The sequence below is a fragment of the Struthio camelus genome, chromosome Z, assembly GCF_040807025.1.
Source record: "Struthio camelus isolate bStrCam1 chromosome Z, bStrCam1.hap1, whole genome shotgun sequence".
In the NCBI taxonomy this organism is placed as follows: domain Eukaryota; kingdom Metazoa; phylum Chordata; class Aves; order Struthioniformes; family Struthionidae; genus Struthio; species Struthio camelus.
The window spans coordinates 79,123,935-79,144,244 of NC_090982.1; the positions used below are offsets into that span (position 1 = coordinate 79,123,935).

General features: G+C 43.6%; 1 protein-coding gene and 1 long non-coding RNA gene across 11 annotated transcripts in view; one reads left to right on the top strand and one right to left on the bottom strand.

The window, feature by feature from the left end:
- LOC138064675 (uncharacterized) overlaps positions 1–9,134 on the bottom strand; it is a 36,504-nt gene extending 27,370 nt beyond the window's left edge. Inside the window, exons 1-4 of one of the 4 annotated variants that reach the window (XR_011137919.1) lie at positions 9,039–9,134; positions 6,161–7,069; positions 3,959–4,082; positions 696–3,256 (exon numbers count right to left, since the gene is read on the bottom strand). This is a non-coding gene — a long non-coding RNA (uncharacterized lncRNA). Of the gene's footprint in view, positions 1–695; positions 3,257–3,958; positions 4,083–6,160; positions 7,438–9,038 lie in introns of those variants that run through there. The other 3 variants (XR_011137921.1, XR_011137918.1, XR_011137920.1) reach the window with 3 other exon arrangements.
- Positions 7,826–20,310, top strand: part of LOC138064674 (ubiquitin-associated protein 2-like) — a 51,826-nt gene continuing 39,341 nt past the window's right edge. For 2 of the 7 annotated variants that reach the window (XM_068928351.1, XM_068928344.1), the window contains exon 1: positions 8,060–8,198. The gene's annotated coding sequence lies outside the window, so the exon portion shown is untranslated. Of the gene's footprint in view, positions 7,911–8,059; positions 8,199–9,215; positions 9,352–10,114; positions 10,248–13,481; positions 13,586–20,310 lie in introns of those variants that run through there. The other 5 variants (XM_068928345.1, XM_068928347.1, XM_068928349.1 and 2 more) reach the window with 5 other exon arrangements.

Here is a 20,310-nt window from a genome sequence, read left to right on the forward strand (position 1 = left end):
AGTTTGTTCCCTTCCATGCTGCAGCTCATCCATTTGTATCGGAAAGATTTTTTCTATCGCTTTTTTTAATTGTTTTTAACTGTTCTATGGCCATGGTCTTCACCTAAACTGAACAGTTGCAGTTCCCTCAGCACTTGGCGCGTGTGTGTGGCCATCGTTGTTTCTGGCTGTAGACCTGAGAGGAGATGCACTGCATTCCTTGGCCTGGAGCCTGCACCAGGTCTATGCTGCTATTGATTGTGCTTTTACTGTACGATACAAACACTGTGGCAGTGCACATTATCCCTCCCTTTCAACACTCGCTCCTCTCTCTGTCTTGAACTCCCAGCCCAGCTGTTGCAGGTTTGCTTGGCTGTCATCACTTTCCTGTTTGGGTGTATTTTGTTTCTGACCTTTATGACTCGGGATCTCAGCTCTTGCCAGTTGGTGGCACCGCTGCTGCAGAACAAGGAAGCCAAACCCGAGCAGTGCTGTGGGAATAGCTTCACGCTGGTAGCTTTCAGTTCTTCCTAACCATAGGTGAACTCATCCTGTCTGCTTCTGAATGGAAGACTAGAATAGTCTTTCCCAGTAAAGGGACTTTCAAGGCAGTATTCCCAGTAAATGGATACACAAATGAGAAGATGCCAGGGACATGGTGCTTGAAGTGTTCTTGTGGCACGGGCAGCCCATTCTGTTAGAGACTGAAAGCAAACAAGTTCACGGTGAACAGAAAACAAGCACCTCTATGCTTTGTCTCCTAACCTCCTCAGTTCCCCCCAGCCTCCTTATTTGGAAGGAAAACATCAGGATGGGTTCAGCCCCCTGCATGGCTCAAGGGACCATGCTGCCAACATGGCATTCAGGGGCTACTGATCAGCTGCTCCAAAGCACCATCCTGCATGCAGGCTCTCACCTGTCACTCTTCATTAAGGTGTACCACAGGCTGGGAGAGGTAAGAAATGAGCCACAGGCCTCACATGCAGAACCGTGGTCAAAAAGTCAACATGACAGTTGCTTGAAGTGTTTCTAGCAAAGACATGAAAGCATGATCCATCTCTTCACTTGCTATGGTGGCAGTCTGCTTCCTGCTGCTGAGAGATGCTGGACACCATGCAGTGACCTAGAGACCTTTCTTCCCTTTCAGGAAAGAAATTCTAGGGTAATTGCAACTTTTCATGTGTCCTTCTAGGAGCATCTCTTTCCTGCTAACCACAGGAACCCAGCTTTAGCTTTTTACTTGTATGAATAAGTTTGATTCCAAAAGACTTATTTTCACTGTTAGCTCGGTGCATCTGTACGAGGTTGCTGCTGCACGTTGTGCTTGGAGCACCTTTGGTTTTGGGAAAAGGTTTTAGTTCTGTGCCCTGGGCTGCTGAACTCTTTGCTTAGTGTGAGGGAAGTGTCCAGAGCTTGGAAATTCTGCACACTGCAGAAAAAAATGTGACTCAAATGACATGGTTTTCCCCATTATCTTTCTCTCTTAATTTACTGAAACACCCTTGGAATAAGAAATGGTCAAAGAGGTGAAGTCAAATCCCCAAATGCTGCATTCCTGTACTCTCAGAATCACAGCATAGTTTCTGTTGGAAGGGAGCCCTGCAGATTGTCCAGTCCAATTCCCCTGCTCAAAATAGGGTCAGCTACAGCAGGTTGTCCAGGACATGTCCAGCTGGCTTTTGAATATCTCCAAGGATGGATACTCCACAGCCTCTCTGGGAAACCTGTTCCCTTGTTCAACCGCTCTCACAGTAAAAAAGTTTTTTTCTTATGTTTAAATGGAGTTTCGTGTATTTCAACCTGTGCTCGTTGCCTCTTGTCCTGTCACTGGATACCACTGCAAAGAGTCTGGCTCCGTCTTCTTTATTTCCCCCTGCCCCATCAGCTATTTATAGATATTGATAAAATCCCCCCAAGCTTTCTCCAGGCTAAACAATCCCAGCAATCTCAGCTTCTCCTCATATGTCAGATGCTCTAGGCCCTTAATTATTTTCATGGCCCTTTGCTGGAATTGCCACAGTATGTCCATTTGGGTGGTTGGACCAGATGTTCTCCAGAGGTCCCTTCCAACCCCAACTATTCTGTGATTCTCCGGCTTGTTGAGGTCCTTCCGAATTGGCAGCACAACCATCTGGTGTATCAACCACTCCTTCCAGTTTTGTATTGCCTGCAAACTCACTGCGCGTGTCCTCTGTTCCACTGTCCAGGTCATTAATGCAGATGGTAAACAGCGCTGGCCACACTATCGACCCTTGGGATACACCACTAGTGACTGGCCTCCGGCTGGACTTCGTGCACTGATCACCATCCTTGGAGTCCAGCAGTTCAACCAGTTTTCAGTCCACTTTACTGTCCGTTTATGTAGCCCATGCTTCATCAGTTTGTCCGTGAGGATGTTAGGAGAAACAGCGTCAAAAGCCTTGCTAAAATCAAGACCAACATCCGCTGCTCTCCCTTCATCTACTGAGCTAGTTATTTCACCGTAGAAGGCTCTTAGATTGGTCAAGCATCATTTCTTCTTCGTAAATCCACGCTGACTACTCCCAATCAGCTTTCTGTCTTTAAAACGTTCAGAAATAGCTTCCAGGATTATTCGCTCCATCGCCTTTCCAGAGACTAAGGTGATGCTGACCAGTCTATATTTCCCCCATGCTCTCTCAAGTTCGGTGATTTGTTCCTTCCGCTGCCGGTTGCTGCATCTACAAATGGCCCTTTTATAATTTATAGCAGGTGACTGACCTTTAACTGTAGTTAGCAAATATCCTTGGACATTCTATTCCAGATATTCTCTAAAATACATTACAGGATAAAAATACCTGTCATTTACCCTAAGCTAAAGTTTAGGGGAAACTGGCAAACAGTGGAGCATCTAGCTTCCTCTTTACAACACTACTAGTTTATTACCAATGAATTACAGGCACATCTCCATTAGCTGGATTAAGGCAGGGTTGAGATTCCACTAGGCCCATTAGAACCCACCTGATAAAGGCAGACGCTCTGTGAGCACCGAGAGATACACTTTAGCATGAGGCAAGGATGTTTAAAAGTCTCTAACAGGGCACAATGTTAGGTCAATAAAGCTTCGCGTCAACTCAGCAATGGCCTGGCCCACGTCAATTTGGCCAAGTAACTGAAATAGCTTTGCCACTTGTGGAGCTGAGCTAATCATCCACCCCGAAGTGCACTAGCTCTGCATGAAAACAACTCGTGTGCGTCTGCATGGTTGATCTGAAACCTGGATACATTTCACGGAGATAAACTGTTGAGTGGCCTGTAACTGAATTAGAAGAAGAACAGATAACGCAAATTCCTCTGCGTTATTCTGCTAGAGGAACTGTTATAAGCTATACCAGCAAAAGGACTTTTTTGCTTGTAAGAGCTTTTCAGAACTTTTCAAAAGAACAATTTCTAGCAATCGTATTGGCCCATTAGTAGACTGCTTTAAAAGCACTAACAGATGATTATAAAAGTAGAAGCATTCCAAAAATATTTGTTCCATTGAGAAGAGGCAGGATACTATGCTAGTGTCACAGTGGGACAGGAGAAATAGCTGGTTATTAACTGATGGTCTGGCTACTACTAGGTAACATTTAATAGTCAGAAAATGCACCCAAGATTTCTTTAAGAGCTGGCCAAGGACCTTTCTGGCTTGACGGGGATAATTTTAATCTTGGGAAATTATAGGAGGTTGGAAGCGTGCCACTATTTGAGCAGGGCACAAAGGGGTGACCAGATACCTGCAGACCGTTTTCCTTGATGTAACAGGCAGGCAAAATAATGGAAAAGCGATAAGGGATTTGACGAATAAAGAATTCAAGGCGACATATACAGTTAATGCTTGGCGACGTGACTGCACAGAAAACAAGTCTTGTTAAACAAAGCCTGTTTAATTCTTAGCGGTTGTTTGGCTGATAAAGGTAACAGCAAGCGTGTCATAGAATTAAATTTGGGAGTGTGATGAAACAAACGCAGCACTCACCATTAGCAGAGCACATGCCACATGGATTAAGAACCATCAACATCCTCCCTGAAACAGGTGTTTCTAATGAGGTTCTGCAGGATTAGTACCAGGCTCAGATGCGTTAAATAGTCTCTTCAGCAATCTGGAAGCAAGTACAAAGTCACTGCTGATAAAATGTTTCATGGAAAAGTTTGGAAGAACGGAAAATAACAAGGAGGATAAGGCAGTTGTACAGAGCAATTTCAGAATATGATCACATGAAAATGCATCCTCTTTTTAATACAGCCAAATCACAAGGTTAAAAAACTTGGAGCAAGGGCTGCAAGCTGCACCTACAGAATGTGGTCTGCCACCAGGAAGGCACCAACTCTGAAAGGATTTAAAGGTTATAGTGAACAAGCAATCCACTGTGAATTCCCAGGATGATGCTTAGACACAAGAGACTAACGCAGCCCTTGGATGTTAGGAACTCTAATGGCCTGGGCTACAGTAAGACCAGACACAACGATATCATTACCCTTTCTGACTTTGATATTCCGAATCAGCGCACAGCATCTATACTAGAAGGGCTTGCTCCCATAACTGAAATGGCAACCCTTTCAAGTACACACATTGACGAAGCCTTGCTTCTGCACAGATATTAACACAAATGCATTAAAACCCATTTCTAGCGTGAATCTTTAGGAGCATCATCCCAAGTCTTAATGCAGCACCAATTGCAGTGGTGACATCTCTTGACACAACTTCCTTCTGCATCCAAGATTTTCAATTGCTCCCCTATAACTAAGTGGGGATTTCTAATTCCCTGCAAACTTGGCTAAAACCTTAAAGTCAAGTTTGGTTCTTTATCATATCTATATCTTTGGCCTCCTTTACAGAGTCTGTGAGTACAACTGGGTTACATCGGCTCTCTGGGGCTACTAGAGTACATTTTTGGAGAAAGGTTGTGTTGTTGATGCAGGTCTGATCGGTTAAGGGTATAAGAACAGTTTGTAGAGAAGAGTACTATCCTTATTAGACCAAGTGATATAGTTCAGATAAAAAACAAACAAACAAACAAAACCCCCCACACAAAGAAAATGCAGACTTCAGAGTGAATTGAGAAAAACTGCTTTGAACTTCAGCTTAGTTGCATTAATTGTCCAGACAGTCTGAGAGGCAAGGGTAGGCAATGTAGGAAGCAGAAGTGAGCATTAGCAAGAGGCAGGATGATCGGTCACTACTATGCAAACCTGTACAGAATAGATGGCTCTCGTTTATTGTTATTGTCTGTAACACAGAAGTAGAGCAGACTCCTGGAACAGGGGGATGCTCTTAACACAAGCGCTTTTATTCTTCTTCTTCTTTTTTTTTTTTTTTTAAATAAAGGAAAACTAAATTTGACTGGCAAGTAGATTGCCACCCCACCACAACGGTGGTTTTCAGCCTGTGGTATGCAGACTGCAGACTATTTAAGAAATCTGCAATAGGTGACTAAGAAAAGCACGCCTGAAGAAAGCTTAAAATACAGCCCAGTAGGATTTGTTCCTCCACTGGAATATTTTTTAATACTTGGAAAACTCAAAAGGTTGCAAATCCTTGTAATGGCTGATGAAGTCCTGGCACAGGCAGAGGTGGGTGAGTTAAATACCTAAGTGGGTAGGATGTGCGTGCCAGGCTTTGTCAAGCCTTTGCTCTGCCTAGTGCAGGGTCTTCTCTCCAACCCCGAGGTACTGGGCATCCAGAGCGAAGGTGAGAATCCCTTTCCCTGAGCCCCTGTTATTTTATGTCTTTAGCTCTGCTCTGGAAGCTTTAACAGTGAAGTACACTACTTGGGATCCCATTTACTTCATGTATAGCAGAGAGAAGTCTACATTGCTTTTGGTCCTGGCATCCTTGTTTAGTTTTCTCTTATTCCAAATGTTCCTGGGCTGGATTCTGTGTGATATTCAGAGACATCCTCCAGCTGGCACCACACCATCTGACTATAGCATCCCAAGAGCTCTCAGCCTTTGTTGTTGTGTGCCGCACATCAAATATCCATCTTGATTAGCATAGGATTGCCAAGTCATGATGAAAGAATGCTAATACTGCTGATTAAATCCACAGAGATTATGGAGCCGCAGACATGTTTGTCACAAAGCTTGTGAAACTTTGTTTAGAGCTATAATTAATTCCTCCCCCCAATAGTAATAAAGCAAAATATCAACACCTGCCTCAAGAAAAAAAAATCAACACTACCTGTGTGCTGTTTGGTCTGTATTTCAATTTCTCTCTAAAGGCCCCTCTGTTTTATTGGGAGAAGATGGGGAGGTCTTGCTGCTTCCAAACGCTGGGAACTGTCATGGCTCCTGCCCATCTATGTAGTAGAAATCAAGGTCAGTCCAGGATGCAGCCCTTTTAAATCTATCTACTCTGGTTAAGCATACAAGTCAGACGCACAAACAACATTGATTTTCAGATATTGACTAGAGTAAAATGAGATTTGAGGTCCTCCTTCTCCACTTAACTGAACAGCTTTGGGTTCAAGCAGAAGAGGATGAACAAACAGCACTAATGGAAACAAGACCACAGAAAGCGACAAAAAACAGAGGACGTTTATCATTGGAAGCGCCAAGGGCTGAACAAGTGTTCCAACATCTCAGCCTTTACCAACCTGCCTGCTCAGCAGAGATGACCCTTCACATAGGCTAAGGTGACCTCCTCCAGCCTCCTGAATATGTTAGGCCTTACAAAGACGGAATGCCACGAGGGTACCTCTGCTATGTTTCAGGCAACTAGAGAGCTGTTGCGCAGAGCCAAAGGGGAAAGATGCATAGTAGGACAAAAGCAGAAAGGGAAAAATTCTCTATTTTTCCTGGATCACAGCCTACACCTCCCTTCCCTGGAGGCCAAGCTACCCCCATTCCTCACCATCTGCCCTGCCACCGTTCAATTTAGTTGCCATTTGTGCTTGGGGGCACTGCCAGAAGCCGCAGGGAGCGCTCCAGACACGCTCCTGCAGTGCCCCCGCCTTACTGCTCTCCACTAGTCTCCAGCATCCTCTCCTTTCGCCGCTCCTCCTGCACTGCAGCTCTCCTTTGGCTTGCTGCCTTCCGGGACTCCTGCCGACAACGGGGTGCCTCCCGGCATCCAGCCCAGCAAAAGAGCCTAACAGTTAACAAAAAAAAAAAAAAACGCACACAAGCACAAAATTGCTTCTAATTTCCTGGCTGCTCAGGCATTGCTCTCAGGAACGGTGAGGAGAGATCTCAAAGGTGGCTTTTGATTCTCCAGTCCCTAGGATAGCTCAGGACAGCTAACAGGTCTACGATGAAACCTCCCGAGTAACTGGAGAGGGTACCGGGAAGCTCTGGGGAGCCCAGACCTCCTATCTGCTCAGCTTGTGCGATGCCTGCGATGGGGGGACCGAAGGGCGGGTCTGGGCACAGCGACTGCAGAGCCTGCAGCGCCCGGCACGCAGAACCAGCCCTGCCAAGGCCCTGGTTGGGAGGGAGAAATACAAGCCGCAGAGCAAGAGACCGACCATAGAAGCAGAGCTCTCAGCGTGAGCCGCCATCTCAGCCAGCCCGGGAGGCACCGAGCCGGCGTCTGGAGGGCTCAGCCGCCTCCCCGGCCGCTTAGGCCGCACCAGGCCTCCGCAGCGGGGCCCACCGGTCCGGGGCCCGCGGGCGCGCTCCGCACCAGCGCCGCGCGGTGTCAACGGCGGACGGGGCCCCGCCCACGGAGGGGGGCCCCGCGCGGAAACGCGGCGGCAGCAACACCGCCCGCCCTCAGTGCGGCGCCGCCATAGCGCCCCTTCCCCTCGTGACGTCAGTGGGCGGAGCCAGACGTCCCCTTCCGCGGAGCGAGTGCAGGGGGGAGGGAGAGGGGGCTGGGTCACGTGACGGGGAAGAGGCTGGCTTCCCTCGCCCTGGTCACGTGGTGAGGGGAGGCGGAAGGGCGCGCGCTGGCGGTGTGTGAGGGGCGAGGCGCGGCCGCGGCGCGCGGGGTGAGTTGTGCGGGGGGGGGGGAGTGGAGGAGGAGAAGGAGGAGGCGGAGGCGGGGCGCACGCGCGGGCTGGCCCGCCGGCCGGTAGGCGAGCGCGCCGCCTGGCGCCGCGTCACGTGGGGGGGGGGAGCGGCCTCGCGCGCGCGTGGAGGAGAGGAGGAGGAGGAGGAGAAGAAGAAGGAGGAGGGGGGAGGGAGAGAGAGAGAGAGAGAGAGACAGACAGACGCGAGGGGCGGTCACGTGACGGTGGTGGGCGCCGCTGCTGCTGCTTTGTGAGCACATTGGGCAGGTACCGAGCGGGGCCGGGCGCGGGGAGGGAGGGGGGGGCCGCGAGGCCGGTGGGGCCGGGCCCCCCGCGGCTCGGAGCGGCGGGGGCGCGCGGGGTGGGGGTGGGGGGGGCGCGCGGACGGGTTGGCCTGCGACCCCCCCCCTCCCCCACCGCCTGTCCCGCGCCGGGCCGGGGGGGGGGTGGAAACGGGCCAGGCGCGCGCGCGCCGCAGGGGGGGGAGCGCCGCCGCCCCTCCCCCCCCCAACGGTCTGGGGGCGGGCGGTGACCTCCCCCCCCCCCCGTCACCGCCACCGCCTGAGGCCTCCGGGCCGGGGCCTGCTGCCCCCTTCCCCTCCTCCTCCCCCGCCACCGCGTCCTGCCCGTGGCTCCCCCTCCCCCGGGAGGGCCGGGCCGGTTCCCCGTCCCGGCGGGAGCTTTTGTCTGTAGGGCCCGGGGGCGGCGGGTGTCTGTCAGGGCCGCCCCTCCCCGCGGGGCGCCGCGCCGCGCTCGGGGCCTGCCGCCCCTTCGCTGCCTCTCGCCGCGGGGGGTGGTGGCGGCGGCGGCGGCGGCGGGGGGAGAGGCGGCTCTGCCCTACTTTTCCTGGCGTCCTCCCCACTGCCTGTCGCTTGGGAGAAGGCTTCGCCCTGCCCTACATTACCGGCGCGTCCCCCCCACCCCCACGCCTTCCCCCCGTGGGGCGCGGGAAGGGGGCGGCGGCACGCAGGCCGAGGGCCCCTGTGGGGGCTAGGGAGGGAGCGCGGGCAGTCGCCCCTGCCCCAAGCCGGGCCGCGGGGGTTGCTCTATCCCCCTCGGAGGGGGGCGAAGGAGCTGTTCCCCCCCCGGCTGCTGTGAGCAGAGCACCTTTGCTTTCCTCCCTCCTCACTTCTGGCACCCTTTCTGCTGAGGCGGGGGTTTCTGCCGCTTCTCTCCTCCTCCTCCTCCTTCACGTTAGAGAAGAGGCCTCGGGTTTTCTCTCCTGACTGGTTCGTGCCTCTCCTTGCCCTCTATGGGCGAGGAGGGGGAGGGAGAAGGGAGGACTGGGGTGTGTGAGGAAAGGGGGTTGCACCTGGACCCTTCGGAGGAGAGCAGCATTGGTGGAGGGGGGTGTGCCTTCAGGTTCCTTCCTAATCCTGAATCAGGCCCAAGGAGAGCTGACAGTCCAGGAAAGGAACAAGTGGGTGAATAACCATGGATTTGTATATTTTTGTATAGCTTTACTTCCATGTTGTCTTTCCTCATCTCCTTCCTGGGTGCTTCCTCTCTGGTAAGGGGCGGGGGTAGGGTAGCCGTGTCATTATCACAGTTACAGCTACATGGACTTTGCTAACAACAACATCTCAACAGCAACAGCAGGTTACTTGAGGACATGCCTATGAATGGACTGTTCTCTCTGTTAACCTCCTCTGCCTAGTCCTTCCTTACCCCTGATTATGTGTAGTTGCTGAGAATTTTAAGTCAGGGCAGGGCTTTGCTGTTGGACTTCCTTATGTACATTTGAAAAAGCAAGCTCTTATGTGCTTACTGTTGTTGCTGAAGGAAATCACAGCAGGAAAGTGAATTGATTGAAACACACAAGAAACTGTATGTAGAAGGGGATCTGTTGCCCCTTCAAGACCAGTTGCAAGGATCTGAACTCTGTGATGTTAAACAGAATTAAAAACTGGGCTGAAATGTCTGTAGTGCTGTTTAGTACTGCCTGGGAGTAGATCAGGATGAACCAGGTTTGAAGCTTCTCTCTTTTAGATGTGTTAACATCCAGAGCATGGACATGCAGAGCCCTCTTGATTATGTTCAAAGGAACATGCAATCTTGTGAAACAGAAACTGAGGGTTCTGTGTTGAGCTATGTAAGGGGAAGCTCTTACATAGGGCCAGCCTGCTTGTTCTCTTGCCACCAAGCAGCAATCAGTCCCTAGTCATCTCAATTTGAGTAAATGATGAATGCTTATAATGAAGCAGCAGATCAAGGCTCAAGGCAATAGCCTCTAGGATGGTGGTGGCTGGTGAAATGGAGGGGCCTTCCTGGCGTGAGAGCAGCTGTTTTTTTCGAGGAGAGAAATTGGAGCTGGATGTGAGTGAAGGAAAGGGAGGGGGGAGGATGTGCAGGCCTAGAGGAGCAGCACTTTCCATTGAAATGGAGCCCTTCACAACAAACAGCATCAACTTAGCCTTTTGAAGGCCTTGCTTTTTCTAATATTTACCAGGTCCTTTTAGCAATTCCCTTGGTTATATGATATTCTCTAACGGAATCTGGGTTTGGATTCATACCTGACTGACTTAGTATTTATCCCTGAGCCTGATCTGTGTGGTGGTTTGACCAAACTTGTTTAAAGATTTTATTTCTAACCTTACACTAGGTAACTTTCAAGCAAGCAAGGCTAAATCAGTTTGCAGCATTGGTGATGCTTTGGGGCTCTTAGAGCGCTACGTGGAGAGACTGGATTAACTGGTGTAAACAAATTTTGGCGTGTAGTGCGAAAAGTGAGCGTGCGATTGTATTTATAAGCTCAACAACATTTGGTAACTTAAAGGTGAGGGGGAGGGAGCAGTGGGAAAGCTTTGTTCTGCTTTTTCCAGTTGTAGTATTATCAGTATATTGATTTAATTTTTTATAGTAATAAAAACAAAACTATGGAAATTCAGAGATTAAGGCTGTCTGTTTCCTTTGCATTGTTTTGACCAGTCCTCAAAAAGGATCCCGGTGCCATGAATTGAGAAAGGATTTAACCATTCTAGGTGACTTTGAAGTTAACAGACTTATGACTAGAATCCAAGGAAGCTAAGGAGAAACCCCAGGAGGAAAATCTTATCAATTACCTGAATCTTTTTTTCTCCCTTTTTCACTTCTCCCATTTTTAAACTCTTCTTTTGGAACTGAGAAGTAAATTTTTGATGTTTTATATTTTTTCCACTGACTCTTATCTTAAGTGATGTTTTTCCAAGAAAATGCAATGTTTGGTATGTTTTTATATCTCTTACTGGTGTCCCCTGGTGATACTAGTTGTAGCAGCATAATATACTGATAAATAGTACTTGAGAAATATACGTATCATAGAATATTAATATTAATAATTGGTGTTAGTAGTAATGTTTGTTAGTGATTTCAGTAATGTTTAGTACGTGGACTAGGGCTTTCATGAGAGAATAAGCATGCAAATATATATTTTATTCATTTATCTTTGACTTTTATTTGGTTAAAGCACAGGAGCAGGGCTCTGAAGAACTTTGTTTTACTCTCAAATTTGCAACAGCCTTGTATGACCTTGGTAAAAGAGAAGCAAAGTGACTTTTCCCCTTTATAAGCGAACAGATTACAGATACATCACCAGGAGACTTTCATTATACTTCAAAACTATTGAGCGGGCATACAAACAATATCCACTTTAATACTTTTTTTGTCATAGCATTTTGCTGAATTGTGTTTTTTCTGGTACAATCTGCTCATTTGTAGCCCATTACATCCTCTTTGCTTTTCAGAGAAGATCTGGTTTGGACTTGTACTGCTTTTCATATAGTTTCCCTGAGCTGATTTATGTCCCTTAGAGTGAGCGGCAGAATGAAAAGTTGTGAAGTAGCTCCTTTGTAATTACTTAAAGTTCATATTTTTCAAAAATTGTACAAAAAGTTTCTCCATTTTGCTCTAGCATGAAAGTCCACAATCTTTAATTTGGCCAACTAACTGTCAGAAGTCCTGGTCCACCTGGGTGGGGGGCCCTTACAGTCTGCTTCAGTAGTAGGTTATTTTCCGCTTTCCTCCCCTCCATGAGTTCTCGATACTGTGAAGAAAAAACAATGACTAAAGACAAAATGCAGTCCTGGATTTACCAGGTCGATTAAAGGTGATATAGCCTTATGCTTCAGATCTTATGGCTTGCTCAGCTTGCTTTTACTACTTAACAACTCTTTTGCTGAGCACGTTGTTTTATGTTCTCCGTAGATTGTAAAAGTTGCAAGGTAGGTTATGTTGAACAACTTTGCATGTTGTTCCCTGGGATGGAGTTGTTTCTAATCTCAGTTCTCTTAAAATTTTCTTTTGTCTGTCTGTCTTTGTGAAAGCTGGGAGATACTGTGGCTTTTTTTGAAGGTAAACTCATCAAGCTTTTTCCCCTCCCTCTCCACCTTAATAAATCAGTCCTCCAGCATTTAGCTTGGAGGAGCCACTAACCTGGTTAAATACACCAATTTGTATTAAAAACAAAGACATGTTTCCAATTTTGAGAGAGCTTTGATCTTTCCCAAAACCTAAGGTTCACCTGAAGTAGTACTCCTGTTGTAAGATGAAGAAAAAAAACCATAATATTCACAAGAAACACAGTTTATTCCGGATCTGCGAGAGATGCTTGTTCAGAAGAATGTATGTTCCAGAATCTCTTAGAGTTTGAATCCTAAGTTACATGAAGAAAACAAAAATGCTTTCTTTTTAACCTCCAGATTTGAGCCATCAGACTTGCATTTTTTTAGACCCAGTTTAATGAAGGAAAAAACCCCCACCTGTCTTAATCTGTTATGCAGCCCTGTGGTTGAAGGTATAAAACTTGAAATCTATAGCTGTGACCATGTTCTTATATATACTTAGTGGCAGCTGTATTGAGAGGAAGTCTTTTGGCAGTTTTACTGTGTGTGGCAGAGGTTTTACCTAGAACATTTCAGCTGTGTTTCTTATGACTACGATACTATTTCTAGAAGTAAGTGTTTGTAGGATGGTGCTTTAGAGACCATATTGAGATTGCTTTTGAGCAAAGAAAACTAAGATTTTCTTTCTACTGTATTTGTTTTGTCAGGTAGGTATTTTGAGAGTGGTGGATATAATAACGAAGAATGGAGCATATGGCTTTTGAAAGCGTTTTTGTTTGCTCTTTCTATTTGGTTTTAGCTGTTAACTGAATTTTGGATATTTAATGGTAAACATTTGACTGATACCTCTTGTGATCGTGTCCATGTTTTCCTGTATTTAGAGGCAACCGCTGATCTTTTTTTTTTTTTTCTTTGAACTCTTGCATTTACTTTTCTTGCTTGATTTTTAAAAGTTACAGGTCATCTTAGATAAATTTCAGCAATGTGAATCTGAAAGGAGTTGTGCCAGATACTCTTCTGAAAGGAGGCTGTGTGTACAGAGCGCAGCGTTTACTGTAATTGATAAATTCTGTTTCATGCTCTTGATGCTCAAGGGACAGATATCTTTTGGTACTGGGCTTCTATTTTGGGTTTTGGTCGCAAGTTTTTCGGAGCACTGACTTGTGATCCATTTTGAGACTGACATAACAATGACCTAACAGATGCTAACTTTGGGCGCCTTAAATGTAGTGGGGAGGAGCCATACTAAAACCAGCAGAATTGCACTTCCCAGTCTTGTGCTTTACCTTTCTTTCAATAACCACTGAATGAATTTCTGAGTGTTTTGAACATGGGGTAAGTGCCAAGGCCTAGATGTCTGAAATTAAGTTTAGAGAAGACTGAAGCAGTGTTATGAGCTTGGTAGAGGCAAGTTAATGAATATGTGAAAGTTGTTTCCGGTGTTTGTGAAAAGTGTGTGGCTTCTGATACAAGTTCTCAACTTGTTGAGTTTCTTTGCTGATTCTTGATGCCCAGATAGCAGCCATGTCCAGGAACTTTCCTTTATGTCTTAGGAAAAGATGCATATTATCTTTCTTGAATAGTAGTTCTTTATAACTGTTGCAGGATGCTAAGAAAGTACACCTTAAGTATCTTGCTGCAAGGAGTTTTATACCTGTACTCCAGCCTTCATTGTCTGCAGTTTTCTTTTTTGATATATTATGTTGTTGGATTAAAAGTCCTAATGACTTTTATTCTGCTTGATTTAATTGAAGGAATAATAGACTTTTCCTTTTTTTTATGTGACTATCTGAGCAAAGATGCTGGAATGAAGCTGCTCGTAAGGCATTTTTGATAACAAGTTGTCAATTCTAAGACTCCCTTCCCCTTTTATTTTACATAGTCAAATCTGTTGTCCTTCAGGAAAACTCAAAGCCATGTGTTCTTACGTGCCTTTGAGAAGGGGGTGGATTAAGGTTGAATTTAGGAGCGGTGCTGGTGACAGTAGTTTATGACTCATGATAGGTGGAAAGGTGAGTGGATTTCGGGTATGCATTTAGAAAAATACTGCGAAAATATAGTAAGATTCATATTTCAAATCTGAATCATTTCTGTGCTTGCAAATATGGAGTAATTGACTATCTGAGTTCTAGCAGAGCTGAAGGCTGTAATCCATGTGTTCTAGTAGAGAAACAGGTCAAAATTTTAGTCTTTTGACAGTGATAAAATTACCCAAGTTCCATATATGTTCTGTCTGCAAATTGCATGGGTTGTGAGTAGTGGTCTAACGTATATATAGTGTTTAAGGCAGGTTAGGCTGAGTTCTTACTGTACTTCTGCATATTGAGCGGTTCAATTTGTGAAGCAGTATACATCAGAACGGTTTGTGAAAGTGCTTTGTAGTGAGATTAAAGCAAAAATTTTGCGGAATTGCACAGGTCCTAGTAAACTAAAAGTGAAATGGGTCAGCCTGTTTTACCTATTCTTGAAGAGCAAAGTGCAAAGAAAACGACGAAACTGTAGAGAAAGATTAAAGTGAGGTCAGATGATTAGAATGACTTCATAGGTAATCATACTGTATCTGAGAAATGTTGGGATAGCTCTTTCTGAACTGTTCTCTGAAAAGAAGTAACAGTCAGAGATTTAGTTTCTGCTAGGAAACTTGTCTCAAGTATTTGTATGACTTATTTCCCTTGCTGATTCTGCTGACTAGTAGGGGTGTTTTTGAATACTTGCATCATGGGAATGACGGGAGACAAAATTTATAATTTTAACTATTCTTCTCGATGAACAAATGCATTAAAATAACTGATCAATAGAAGGTAGTATTTCTGTAGTTATGAAATGGCCTGCCCTAAACGTGGTGAAGTTCAGGGCAAGAGACCTCAGAACCATCCCTTTTCAGTTAATTTTAATATCCAAGCAAAAATTGAGCATAAAAACACATTGAGTGACGCATCTCACCTTGCAGGCCAGAACAAGCAAATTTTGAACATTGAGTCAGTCTGTGGTAACTAAAAGCTTTCTCACCTAGCAAAAAACAAGCAGATATTTAGGTTTGGCACTGAATGTAGGAGAGAACAAATGAGAAGAGTTTAGCAACTGAGATGTTGTTGTTTTCCTCATCAGGACTTTAAGGAGTGCTGTGTGGCTAGGAATTGGTTTTATGGTTATATATCTCCTTTATCAAGAGACCCTGACTGAAAAACTGACATGCAACCCTTCCCCTTCTAGTTGTTTCATAGTATAGCAGAAAAGTCAGGGTCAGTTGTTAGCATGTTCTTTTGAGAGTATGTTCTCTCTTTTGGCTGAACGATAGGTCTTAATGCAATACCTAGCGGGAGAGTAACAAAATGAGTCGCCTGTGAAGCGTGGATAAGCAAGAGGAGGATGTGGCTTGGGGGTACTTAAAAGACAGATTCGGGGTGAGAGAAAAATGGCAGAAAGTTTGGTATTCACGATCAGTGCTATGATGGGTTGTTACTTTTATTTGTTCATTTAAATTATCTGGAGTGTGGCTCACAGCAGCAGAAATCAAGTCATTAAGGCTGGGGAACCGTAGGTGTGTCTTTGTAAACAAGCAAACAAACAAAATTCCTGCTTTGATAAACTGCACTGAAGGTTAAAAATGGAGTAACACTGGGAACGATGAGGCCTGATGGGATACTTTGAGAGGAGGAAGAGGGTATCTGTTCTCTGCATCGCTTGCATATGTTAAATTTGCACGGTGAATTATGTGATACTGCAACTGTATTGCAGTCTTCTGAACGGGTGTTGCTCTGTTAGTATCTAGCTGTGTAGCAAGTGGGGCTTCAGTTACGTGAACTGTAAAGTTGTGAGATTGTGTTTTGCATCTTATTTCTCCTGGTATTTCTTTTAAGTGCGTTTTTGTTTTGTGTTTATATGTATGTGTAGGTCAACACTGATGACTTTTTTTTTTTTCCGAAAGTTTAAATATGAACAGAAACATTGGGCAATACATTTTTTGGCTTAAGGTAACCTCTTTGTTCTTTTTTGAGGGGGAAGTGTTGAAGGGGACAGGAGTAAGCTGGCATTTTGGGGAGGGGAAAATTATCTCTGTTTAGAGATTCACTTAGCTCTGCTATTTAATATAGTGAGACCATTGCCACTCCTTATATTTCCTGATAAATCTCAACTTCAAACTTTGCAGTTTATTTACTAGATGAAGTGATCTCACATAAAAATAACTCAGAAACCTGCATTGCTAAAATGCAAGTCTAAACTGTACTCTTTTATTGTAGTTAAAGTCTAAAAGCATTCAGCTGAAGACAAAAGTGATCCTATTATTCATATTTTATAGTAGTGAGTTCCACTCTCTTGGAATCTTAAAGGCCAATTTGGAAAAAGTGGCATGCTTAGCTCTTCCAGGACCTGTTGTAAATTGATCTTACCAAACAGTGCAAGTTCTGGGACGTCTCAAATTGTGTTGAAATACTGACTTACCATATTTAGCCTCCACGCCTCATTTTTGGAAGTTGTATATATTTTTTAAATACCCCAAATTTCTACTTTAAAGAGAATAGTGAAAGTGTACCTTCAATTGTGTTTTTCTGAAACTATTATATAAAGATGCCTCGAATATTTTCCAGTCTTATTTGAAACCAAAGCACCATAGCTCCAGGGGTCTGAAAATTAACTAAAATATTAACATACGTTTCTGTAATGCAAACTGAATGAAATAACGACAGAGCAAATATGAAATTATGGTTTAAGGTACATATCTTTTGGCATTGATAAAAGGTGGCTTCTGGTAATGAAGATTAGAATTTTTGAAGGCGATAATGGAATTCAGGCACTCAAGTCCCATACGGCAATTGGATGTTTAACTCAAATTTTGAAAAAAATTTGCCAAAGAAATATTTGTTTACCGCACAAGAATTTTAGATTGACATAACTGTACTCTTAAGCAACAACTTCCATTTTGTAATATCACACATATTGAAACTTGTACTGACAATTGAACCCCAGGTAAATATTATTGTGTGTGTGTTTTTTTTTTTTTTAAAGTTGCCAGCCTTCTGGCAACTAACTGCACATTTTGACATGCTAGATTTAATCCTAGTTTTTCTTCTCACTCATTGACTTCCTCAAGCTCTCAGTTTTATTCCTTTTTATAATTTGATAGGAATTGTGACAATTTAATTGAACAAAGGTTTTTGTTCTCAAAGGTGCTTACGTACGTGAATATATATTAAATTGTAACTAATCATGTATGATATAGAAGGCCTTAGTCTTACTGTTTTGTGTTCTAGGTTTTTTTTCATTAATTGTATATATACATTTGAGGAGTTAGATTGGTTTAACGGAAGTTCCCTTAGGCTTTGGGAAGAAGACAGTCTATTTAATGTGCCTTTTCCTTCTTTCTTTCTCTAGAAAAAAATTCTGAAAAGAGCACAGAATGTTTTTCTTGGAAGTATTTGCAACTCTTCAAGTGGATTTTCATGAATAAGTAGAAGTAAAAATTCTGCTCTCTAAAATTGCTTCTCTCAGATCCACGCATTCAGTGAAGTTTAAACGTAGTGTATTGAAAGCTGTTTAGTCACATTTTGTCAGTCTTTTGTGTTTCATCCTGGAAAGAAATTCCTGTGATGTAGTTGTGATCTCACAGTAACTTCCATGACAACTGTCAAACTCGGACTCTGCTGCAAGGTTCTTTTAAGATATGAAAACTAAGGTCATACTAAGTGCCTGGTACCTCTTGAGTTTTAAAGCGCAATAAAAAGGTGGGTAAGGAGTGTTTTTCTAATTTTAGAAAGGGGAAAAAAACAGAGGGACCAAACAGGCAGTGCCTACATGTTGAGATGTTTGTATTCTTTTAGAAAATATTGTGAACCCCTGCAGATTTGCAAGTTTTGATGCCTTGAAGGTGAGGTATTGAGCAGCTTCTGCAGTTTACTTTATCCTGGTTACAGCTTGGGGTGAAGGATGCCCTCTTTAACTGTATGTGTTTTGGGTTTGTTTGTTTGTTTTTGTTTTTATCAGAGGAAGCATGTAGAATGGCATGCTGAGTTGCATTTTTTTTCCTGTTGAAGATTTTTATTTTCACCTCTTCAAGTGAATCGAGTTGTTCCTGTATCAATTTTTAAAGTGCTGTATTTTGGACAATGTGTTCTCTGAACTTGAATAAAAACCTTCGTGTGTTAAATTGAGAACACCTTAAGATATCATACTGTTGTGCATTTAAACTTGTATACCATTACTTGCTTTATTTATTTACAGCAGATGTTTTTAGCAGGCATTTGTGCTAGAATTTTTTTAATAACGTTCTGTAAATGACTGAAAACTATTATGCCATCTGTAGAGTAGCATTTGATTTGTTTGGTCAGCTTTGACTAAAAAAAAGTTACTTAAGTTTGTCAGCCAAGTTTTAAAACTTGTAATGTTTTACCTTGGCTATCCCTTATTCATCCCTTGACTTCTGTGTACCTATGACATCTCTTTTGTTAAAAGAAATGAAGTGATATTTATAACATATCTTCTCCTGAAATGTTTTTAAAGATTGACATAACCAAGATGTTTGTTCAGTGAAGCTTTTATAGGTACAGGTCTCTAAAACTGGTACTTGTAGCATTTTAATGCTGTTGCTACAGTTTTACCCTGAAATTATGGACATGTATATTCCAGAAGCAAAGTAAAATGGAAGTGTAGCATGTAAACTTTGAGAAAATTAATGAATACAATCCTATGAAATGTAATTTCTTAATGGCTTAGCCAGAGGAAGGACATTTTGGTAAAGAATCTTTACATGCTAATTCAGATATTGCAGACATATGGAAAGTTTTGATTCTTTGTGAATTCTTCAGTTTTGTTTTAAGCTAGTCAGGCCTGGAAAGACATAGTGGTGGTGGAGAGCAATAACTTTCTACTGGAAATAGAAAATGCACGGCAGCCAAACACCACTTAAGTCGGTCAAGACTTGCAGAAGAAAGATAAAGATGTGGGGGGCAGGGTGTGTGGATAGTGAGTGTGCATCTAAAAGAAGCCTAAGGGTTATTTTTTCACACAAGTTGGAGAGAAAATAAATACTGAATTAGTTTCGTTAAAAGTTAGGGCGATTTAAACTATAGGTGAGCTGCTTGTCTCTTTTCTCATATTTTCGTTAGAAAGATAAAGAAACTAGGAAGTGGGGGAGAATTTTCCGTTCTGCTTTGTTAATATTAAACACACAACAACAGTCGGAATCACTTTATTCCTTCCTGTTTTCAGAATTAAATTTTGTGTGGCAGACACTGTACTTACCCGCTCCTTTATAGCGTGTTGTATGTTTGTAGTTGTACCGATTGTTTTTAGTCATTCATTTCTTTGGATAGTTGTGTATCATTTTGGTCTAGATCAGTGTTAGAGCTGGTCTCATTTGAAAATTCAGGACGATAGAACAACAGTATGTGAATTTTCACGTGATGCCAAGCTGAGGAGTTGTGATAGTGAGGAAAATGACACCCAAAAATTCCAGTGGGAGTAAAACTAACAAGCCCAGTTTCTTGACTGAAGCAGGTTAACATGAAGATTAATGTCAAAGGAAATTAATAAAACCCACATTGTTTACAGCTATGCAAAACACTCGCACTGGTCAAGACTATAGAAGGAACAATCCAGAATTGGCAGAAAAATAAAGGATCTCTTATGTTTTTCAGTTCTCTGTTCTATTTGTGTGACTACTCCTCTCTGAGCACCTGACAAAAAGCTTGAACAAAGAACTCAGCTTCGTGTAAGTTTTCACTTGGGAAAAAATAAAGTGAACCAAACGGCCATGAGTTTTCACCGAGATTTTATACACAGTGAAAGAATAAGATGACTGAGGAAAGCAGCTTTTAATGCAGGCTTATACTGTTATTTCTTTTCTCCTTTCTGGAATTTTTTATTTAGAATGGTATATGTTACTGGAAAAAAAATTGGGTTATTATTTTAGTGGATTCTTCTGTGACCTGGGATAAAGCTTGCAAAAGATCATAATCGTGTGAAAAATTATAGAAGGATGTTCTACAGCATCCTACTTTTATCTAAAAGCAATATTTTCTTTGAGACTTTTGGTTTTCTTTATTTTTCTGAATATGTGCTCT